At 49.7% G+C, this 8614-nt stretch overlaps 1 protein-coding gene across 1 annotated transcript in view; it reads left to right on the top strand.

Annotated features, from left to right (window-relative positions):
- Nucleotides 1–1720, top strand: part of LOC126570839 (uncharacterized) — a 7642-nt gene extending 5922 nt beyond the window's left edge. Inside the window, exon 1 of the mRNA XM_050228877.1 lies at nt 1–1720. This exon is cut by the window's left edge and continues 5922 nt beyond it. The gene's annotated coding sequence lies outside the window, so the exon portion shown is untranslated.
- The last annotated feature ends 6894 nt before the right edge of the window (nt 1721–8614 follow it).

Raw genomic sequence — 8614 nt, 5'->3', positions numbered from 1 at the left:
AGTTAATACGAAAGCGAGGCGTCAGTAAGTCAGTGAAAAGGGAGTTTGTTATGAAGGAGGAGGAGAAAAGCTGAACCTGGTAATGGGAAGGGAAAGGGAAGTAAAGCCTGCCAACATCCCGCGTACGACACAAGCTGCATGTATAACCGGAATGATATAACTGAAATAGAACACATTAAGAATGAGCCGGTGTTGCCGTTTCTGACACTGAATCATTAAACCGAAACCCAGTTCGAAAACGAAGAAGTGTATTATGAAGCGTAAAATACAGAGACAGAATACAAGGCCAACCCAGTCAAACATCTTGCCCAATAGACTAGTTTTATATACAGTGCAATCGGAAACAAGAAAACGAAAATAAAAGAACAAACAACCGGCAACACAGAGCGACAGAGAGAAAGAATTAAACAAAACAAACAAACAAAAACACAAGAAAACAAAAGAAAGAGACCCGTTCCCGTTGGCCGCCTCTCCACATTATAATGCAAAAAGCGAATCCAAAACTAAAACAGCCACTCGCCCCCCGAAATAAAAGAACCCTTGTATAGCGTTGGTTTAATTGAATGGTACATTAACAGCAACAAAGAAAAGAGAAGGAGAAGGAGGTCTCCGCCACTCGCACCACTCTCCGCCGTGGAGGAGCACTAGCACACCCAATCAACCGAAGCAAACCATAAGCATAAAAAAGCGACGAAAAAAATCCGTGTAGCGATGGAAAAAAAGGGGTGGGAAAAGGGAGAAAATACAGCAAACCAAAGACTTTAACATGAATAATGAAACAAAACAATAGAACACAAAGGGCTGGCAGAGTAGAGGGGTGCTGGTGGGGGTGATGGTTATTGGTCCAGCGGTCCGCGAGGCAAACTATAAGTGGGAAGCGAAGCTCAAGTCAAAAGGCGGAAAAAGGAGGCTTCCGGAACCGGTGCTACACAGTTTTCACAGCGTGGCCAAAAATAGCGAACGAAGAAGAGGACGAGGAAAATGGAGGGATAACAACTCTTTCAGCGCTCGCGGTCGCGTCCCCCAAAAAAAAACTAGGGAACGTTTCCCGAGGGGAGGAAGGTTCACGGGGCGGTGGAGGCAAAATAACATCCCGGAAAAACGAAACAATTGATTGGTCGTGCGGAAAAATGGTAGCAGGTTGCGAGGGTGTTGGCGGTGAGGTCGCGAAAAGGACCTCTTCTCTTACTATACATACCTTTAGTGAAAAAGGAGACCCCCTTTGCGGGGGATGAATAGGAAAATGGAAAACAAGAAACGAGAAAATGAAACAAAAAAAAACGAAGAACAAAACAGCTGAAAAGAGAAACTCCTAAGAAACTCCTCGGGGGTGAAAAAACGCGGACCCGGTCCGGGGCCTGTGTCCCGTGGCCTGCGTGTTAAGCGTCCCCGGTATTGGGCCCACCGGGAAAATGGGTCCTACTGAATTTTGTGTATAGTTAAAACCAAATGAGAGAGAGCGAACGAAGAGAGAGAGCGCGTGCGTAACCGGGGAGGAGGTCGTGGTAGATCTCGATGAAAATGAACGAAGAAAATTATGATGAAAAAAAAAGAACTGGGACGAAAAATCCACGAAAATCGTCCGATGAGATGATGAATTCGAATTCGTTTAGGTGGGGAGGTGGGATAAGGGTTATAAAAAGAAGGGAGGATTGGTGAAAAAGGGAGGAGAGGAAAAAAAGGGCGAAAAATAAAGACATGAGTAAGTGAAAATCGAATACAAAAACCAACATAACAAAACCAACTGGCGTTTGCGTTCCATCTTTTTTTTTCCACCCCCGTTCCCGTTTTGTCCCGTCGAACGAGGCGAACGAATTCCGAAGGTTCCGGCGAGGGAAACGGTGCTTTTCCTTCGTTCGTCTCATGGTGCTCTGTGCGAGAGCGTTGTGTGTCCACTCGTCGTCCTCCACTTCCCAAGGTCTGCTGTGTGCCCGGTTATGCTTTCCGCCCCCGAAAATTGAAGGGCTTTTCCCCCTAAAACAACCGAACCAGTCGCCTTCCGGGGTCCAAGTGAATGAATTATGGAAACAATATGCGAATCCCGAGAACTGTGCTTTGATGTTTGTGTTCCGCCGCTTCTGATGGAGAAAGAAGAAGCATGAGGAGTGACGAGACGGCTCCAGAACGACGATGACGATGACGCACTGGCAAACGAGCAGGAGGAGGGGGAGCAGGAGTCCATAGCAGCAGGAAAGGAACGAGGAACATTTGGAGCAACCAGCACAGCATTTTGCAAGCGGTAATATGTGTATGTGTCTTCTTCGACGTCGCGTAGTGTTTTCAAAAAGTTTCAGCCTCCGAGTTTCACCACCGCACCGCACCGCAGTCGTCGTCTTCTGTTGTGATGTTGTGAATTCGGTCTTGTTTGTTCGTTCGAACTTTTCCCCCGGCAACATTCTTTCCACCAGCAGCACCAGCAGCAGTAGCAGCAGAAGGACTCCACCGATTCCAGTCGATATCGTCCTGTGGCGCAAAACTGACGGAACGACCAACAAGAGAGAGCGAGCGAGCGAGTGAGCGCAGAGGAGCAAAGGATCGCGAGGAGAAGGGTGAGTTTTTGCCAAAAACAACCAAACAACAGTCGTACAACAGACAGGCAGGCAGCACCACTGCGTGAGGTAGTGGCGATGGTGGTAGTGGGCCCGAAAATAGAGGCCGACGCAAGGCCCAAACTTTCCGTACCGAGGAAAAGCGAACGGGAAAAAGCATTTTAAAATGTGCAAATGAAAACTTTTAATTAGCCTCACGCTATTGTCAGCAGTGGCAGCAACCCATGCTGATGTTCTGTGCTCGGTGCTTTCTCTCTCTCTTCATCCCTTCCACTACCCCCTTACAAACCGCCCTTCCTGGTTATCGTAGAAATTCTATAGCCACCCTCCATTGCCCCCCCGGCATTGCCCCGGGCGCTGGTCATCAACAATTGGCCGCTTGCTTTTCAAGCCAGAACCAGCCGCTGCGTCACACGGTGTGCGAAACAATGGAGAGTAATTTATCCTTCCAGAATTGCCAACCCTCCCCTACCTTCCCTCTTGTTTTTCCTCCCATCGGCTCTTGCGAGGGGAGGCACCGTGCTGAGCTTTATTTAATTCCCGGCTAATGCCCAGTGGAAAATTATCTCAAATGACAAATGATGTAACTATACTAGTTCCTTCCACAACCAGCCTTCCTAGCCTTACTACAGTAGTGTACAGTAAAGGACCCCTTCCCTCCCTGTGACCGGCACCACGACCCCGTAATAGACGCCTTCATTGTGTCGATGGCAGCAGTAGCACTGTTTACCGGTGCCCATTGTTTGGCGCAAAAATGCTTTGATCGTGAAAGGGATTAAACTTTTCACTCGCCCTGCTGTGTGACACTTTATCATATACACACAGTCACACCGACATAAAAGGGCAAAAATGTGAAAGGGAGAGAGGGACACTCCTGGGGTGACATGTAAAAATTAATTAAGCTTCCAGCGAAGAACTTTATCCAGCAACGGAAAATGAGCTGACAGCGTGTCAAAGGCAACGTGTCAAAGCCGATCCAAGTGTGCCACGCGGTGTTGTCGTTGCTGCTGTTGTCAGCAGGAAGGACGCCACGCCTGCTGGTTTCTCGCTTCATTTTACGATTCGTTCGATCGTTCCGGGGCTTCCAGTGCGTTGGATACATTTTACAAATGCCAGCGAGTATAAACTACCTGGAACGAGAATGTCGATTTCGTCTGATGTTTACCTTTGCTGGTTAGCGGACGGAAATAACCTCCATTAGGACCGTAAGATGGGGCTCCTTAGTATTTATGGACCTGCCCCCCCCCCCCCCCCACACTTTTCGCTGGCGCTGGGTCCATGATACGGTGTTTGAATAGGATATCGTCCCTTGTATTCCTGTGTTTGATTCCTGCTGGAAAAAGGGATGTTCAATGGTTGTAGAAAGCGGAAATGGCGGTGTATCGGGGGCTCTCCCGGCGGTCTTTACGATACCTGTAGGATAGTCTCCAATAATCAATGCCAGAGCGAGGGTTGCGTGTAGGAACGGACCACTCCGGATCATAAACAGGGGGGAAGCTCCCTGCCTCAAAAACACAAACACCCGTTCTGTCGGTGGTTCCATCGGATTCCGATATGAGTGAGTGTATTTGCACCAGGAACTGATTCGGAAAGCCGCTTGGGCGTCAACACCAGCTCGGTGAACCGCACCAACCCCCGGAAAGAACACACATCCGCGGGCACCTGTGTGTATCTATGTGTGTGTCTGTATTTATTCTATGGCAACACAAATCCCCAATGGGGAGAAAGGTGGTAGGATGGCAGCAGCAACTCCCAGACACACCCGGCACACAACCAACCAATCCCTTCAAACCGGTTCGGATTCATTTGGTTTTCCGTTTTTTGAGACTTTTTTTTGGCGTTCGGCGTTCGACGATTTTGCGTCGCTCCCGTGGCTACCTGGCAGCAGCGGCAGTAGTCAATCCGTTCCGCGGTGCCGTATCCTGGGTCATGGAAACCGATGCGGAGCTTATGGTGTGCTGGGAGCGAGCGATCGATCGGCCAGAACCTTCCTTTTCGTCTCGCCTAAACACGCTTCACGCTCGCACACTCGCACTCTCTCTCCCGCTCGCTCTCTCCAGAGCGAGTCCTTCAGGGTGGCTGGCAGCATAAAGGGGTGCACAGGGGGGTGGTTTGAGCAGCGAGAACGCCACCGAGCAGCAGCAGCAGCAGCGTGGCAAAGAAATAGAATAAATCAATAATTTATGTTTCATGTTTAAAACACATTCCGTATTTCGGTGGCCACCAACACCACCAGCAGCGTGGTGTGTTGTATGTGTGCCCGAGCTCTCTTTCATTTCCGCTTTAATACTTTCTCGCTCGTTCGCTCGCTCGCACGATTGGCTCGATTGGCCTTGGGTTGAGCCGCAAGGAGCAGTAGCACAAGAGCGAACACAGCAAGCAATGATATCGAGGCGCTTCCCATGGGTCCATGGCGTCTCCTGTCGGCGTCGTCGTTCTTGGCTTGGCTTTTTTTTCATTTACTTACCAGAATCCTTTCAACAATCCCCATTCCCTGGAAACTCGTGGCTCGATCCTCGCCCCTTTTTTTCGGTGTCGATTGCGATGGGCCCAGGGACCTGATTCGGAAAAGGATTCACTCTCGTTTCGCTCGCCTTCCAATATTCTTCCTGTTTATGCCGCGTGTGTACGAGTGTGTGTTTGGGGTGGTGGCTTCAGGTTTTTAGTACTCTCACAGGGACTGCACAGCTGATATCGCGTGGAGACGTTTGCAAGAACATCGTCAAGTCAAAAACCATTCGCAACGCGCCACCCGGATATCCCGGGAAAGGACTCTCCAAATGATCCCTTTGGAGGTTTTCGGCTGGGCAAAAGCTTTTGTGTTTTTGCGGCCGGGAGGGAGGGCAAAAAGGTTTCTTTCCATTTCACTCCACGCGCCATCGGCGCCCCTGACCTACACGTCGTCTTCGTTGGCGTCGTCGATGTCGAATTTCATTCCCACTCTCCTTTCGCTTCTTATTGGCGATTGTTTTCTTCTGCGGCACCGGGAACACACTCTACGTCAGAGTGTGATTCAGCGACTTCCAGTGCTGCTGCTGATGATGACGTTGTTTCGATGCTCGCCGCTGTTCCGTTCTCCCTCGCTGCTTGTTTGATAGCGTAATAAGTACTGCGAAAACGATATTTGATGCCCAGATTTGGGGCACCGGGAATGGTTTTCTCCCTCTCTTCACCTCCAGGATCGGGAGAGGAAAAAAGCGCGCGCACACCTCCGGGGAGAACGGGAAGCCCGAAAGCTGGAGGTGAAGATGCCACTTTTGCCTTTTTGTGTCCTTAATTTTATCCTCCCGCTTCTACACCTTCTCCCTGTTTATTTTTTTTTTGTTTTTTTTTGAGGACCTGGAAACGAAGCCAAGACAACGCTCAAAGTGCCCACTTGGAGCAGGAACCGACTGTCTCGGTTGTTCTCGGTACCGCTGGAAGTGGCGGACACGGAAGCTCAGCACCGTAATGGCCGGAAGGCCGTGGGCAAGTGTACAAAAAAAAAAAAAAATCTCCCGCCAAGAAGTTGGTGCCGCAGTGCCGCTTAGACGACAACGAAGACGACGATGTTGACGACGACCACCGGAATACACCGGTAAAGATACGAATCTTTGGGGCCAAGCAAATGGCACGATTGCTTCCCTCGTTCTTTTCTCGGCATTCTGTTCCGTGTATTCGATTGTGGAATTCGGAGGGCCCGGGGTGTTTGGTAGTAGGGATCGAAATGAAAGTAGATCATTTTTCAGTGGCCGCCGCCGCCGCCGCTTTTCGGTTTGGCTTCTTGAGTTGCCCATCTCCTGGCAAGATCTGGCGAGGTACTCGTGACTCCTGACGTAGCAACGGACCATATCACCGTCGCAGGACACTCCTCCTCCCTTCCGAAAACCGCCTCGAAATGTGGTCTTTAAATGGCCTTGGATGGAATGTATTTAGCAATTTTTGGCCGCAATCTGGAGTTGGGCTGGAAGGAGAAGAAGGAAGAGGAGCCTTAGCCTTAGTGTGATTGCTCGAAATTGCTCCGTCATTTTGTTAGTTACCTCGCTCCCGTCTTCCCCCCCCCCCCCTTTCTGTCTCTTTCTACGCGATTTGATTCGATATCTCGTCTCCGATATTCGCCGAAAAACATTTTATTGGCCAACTTCTTCGCGCTGGGTGTGTGTTTTGCAGGAATAAGGCAAAGACCTAGGACCAGGCGTCAAGGACGACGATGACGAGCAGCTCCAACCACCGCGCGGCAATGGAATGTAAGTAATCTGGATTGTATTATTGTGCGCCTCCAGAACGTTGGCCGGGTCTGGACGCTGTCCTTTTATCTCTCTCTCTACCCTCGTGGCAGCAAATTGAAAGCAGAATGATTTTAAATGGGAATTTATCACTTTCGTCCTTGGAACGAAGGATGGTGTTTGCGGTGTGGTTGGTGTTGGTGGTGGTATTAGATTCTGCAAATTGTTTCCAAAAATATGCCATCAAGCAAACGAAGAAGGAGTATGGGTTCTATCGGAAGCTATATTTAGGACAAAGACCTTCCGGTACACTTGGTTGCGTTTCGGAGGTTTTTACAAATCCAACAATCCATCCAGAACTGACTGTCGTGTTGGTATATTAATAAAATCCACTCCTATAGGTTTTTTCTTTTTTTTTGTATATTTTTGGGTCCAAGAGATTGTTTTCCAATCATCATAAACTCCGTTGAACACTAAATACAAATAAACCTTCGAAGCCAATACCACGTACTCCGAATGATGGTGCTGCGTCAATCACTGGACGGGTGAGAATTGAAAGTATTTTTAACATCCCGTTGTCACCGGGGTACGCCGATGTTGCTGCTGTTGCTGGTACCGAAACCGAAACCGGACCGTACTCGATGTATCGAAAAGTTTTAATTTTGGAGTCCCGAACGACCGCTTTCATCACCGATCCCCTTAAAAGGGTTCAGGATCGGTTCTAGGCAGTCCAAATAGACAAAAATGGTGCCACACTAGTGCGGCACTATGTGGAGGGTGCCAGGAGCACAAAACAAGCGGACAAGGATCATGATGGTGGTGATGATGATGATGATGATGATGATGCTGGCGTTAAGCATACAGCAGCGCCATACCCGGGACGGACTCGAAAGGGTTTGTTGCCCTTCGTCGAGACCGATGTCGTCGTGAAGGAGAAAGCATTTCTCTGTTCAATTGCCCTGGCCGCCGGGCACAACCTTGCTCTCTCTCTCGTTCGCTCGTTCGCTCGCTTCCTCCCGTGACCGTGTTTTGGACCGTGAGGCTATGGTTAATGCTGATTATGCTCCGCATCCTGAAGGGTTTTGCCAGATTTTTCTCCCCTTTTTTTCGGTCGTTGTCCCAGGCTTCCCAAATTGTTTGTTGACCATTCCTCAGCCTAGGTCCGTCCTATTGCCCCCGGGGAACATTTCGTTGGATCGTTGAGCAGAGCGAGAGAGAGAGGGCCGAGAGTTTTCCAAACAGCCTCGATTTGCGCTCGATCCCTCCGGCTTGATGAAGGACCCTGCGCTGCGCTAATGTCGGCACTTGCCACGCCGGGCCAGGAGTGTCCGTTCCATCCGCACGGAAGCATCCGAAAAGATGTTGCTCGCTGAGATGCCCCGGGCCCCTCTTCTCCCGGGCCTTCGGTGAGGAAAACTTGAAAACAACAAAAGAAGAAAAAATAAAAAGGGATGGAAAAGGTTTTTCCCTTTCTGCCACCCACCCGTTCCGTACCGTTCGAATTAATTTTCATCTTATTCTGTTTTAAATGGAGGATTAATTTGTATCATTAGACATGATTGAATTGGTTCCTCCCTGCCCTGAAGGGACACTGTTTGGAGAAGGATTTCTATACCGGAGTGCAAGAGCAGGTGGTTGAAGGTCCGGTGGTCCCTTTGGCCTTTCGGGACCGCAAGGATTTGCTTTTCTGGGGTTTTGCGTTTTGGTCTCGGGCTCCTGCTGCTGCTACTGCTACTGCTGCGGGCTTTCCAGGGAATGATCCCCAGAGGTGAACACACCAGAGCACACCAGAGAGGGCGGTTCTGTTTTCTCCGAAACGAATCAAAAGGTGTTCGTTCGCGTGACCAAACCTAGTGGTTC

This window comes from Anopheles aquasalis, chromosome 2, assembly GCF_943734665.1.
Source record: "Anopheles aquasalis chromosome 2, idAnoAquaMG_Q_19, whole genome shotgun sequence".
In the NCBI taxonomy this organism is placed as follows: Eukaryota; Metazoa; Arthropoda; class Insecta; order Diptera; family Culicidae; genus Anopheles; species Anopheles aquasalis.
This window is presented reverse-complemented; position numbering and strand designations above follow the sequence as displayed.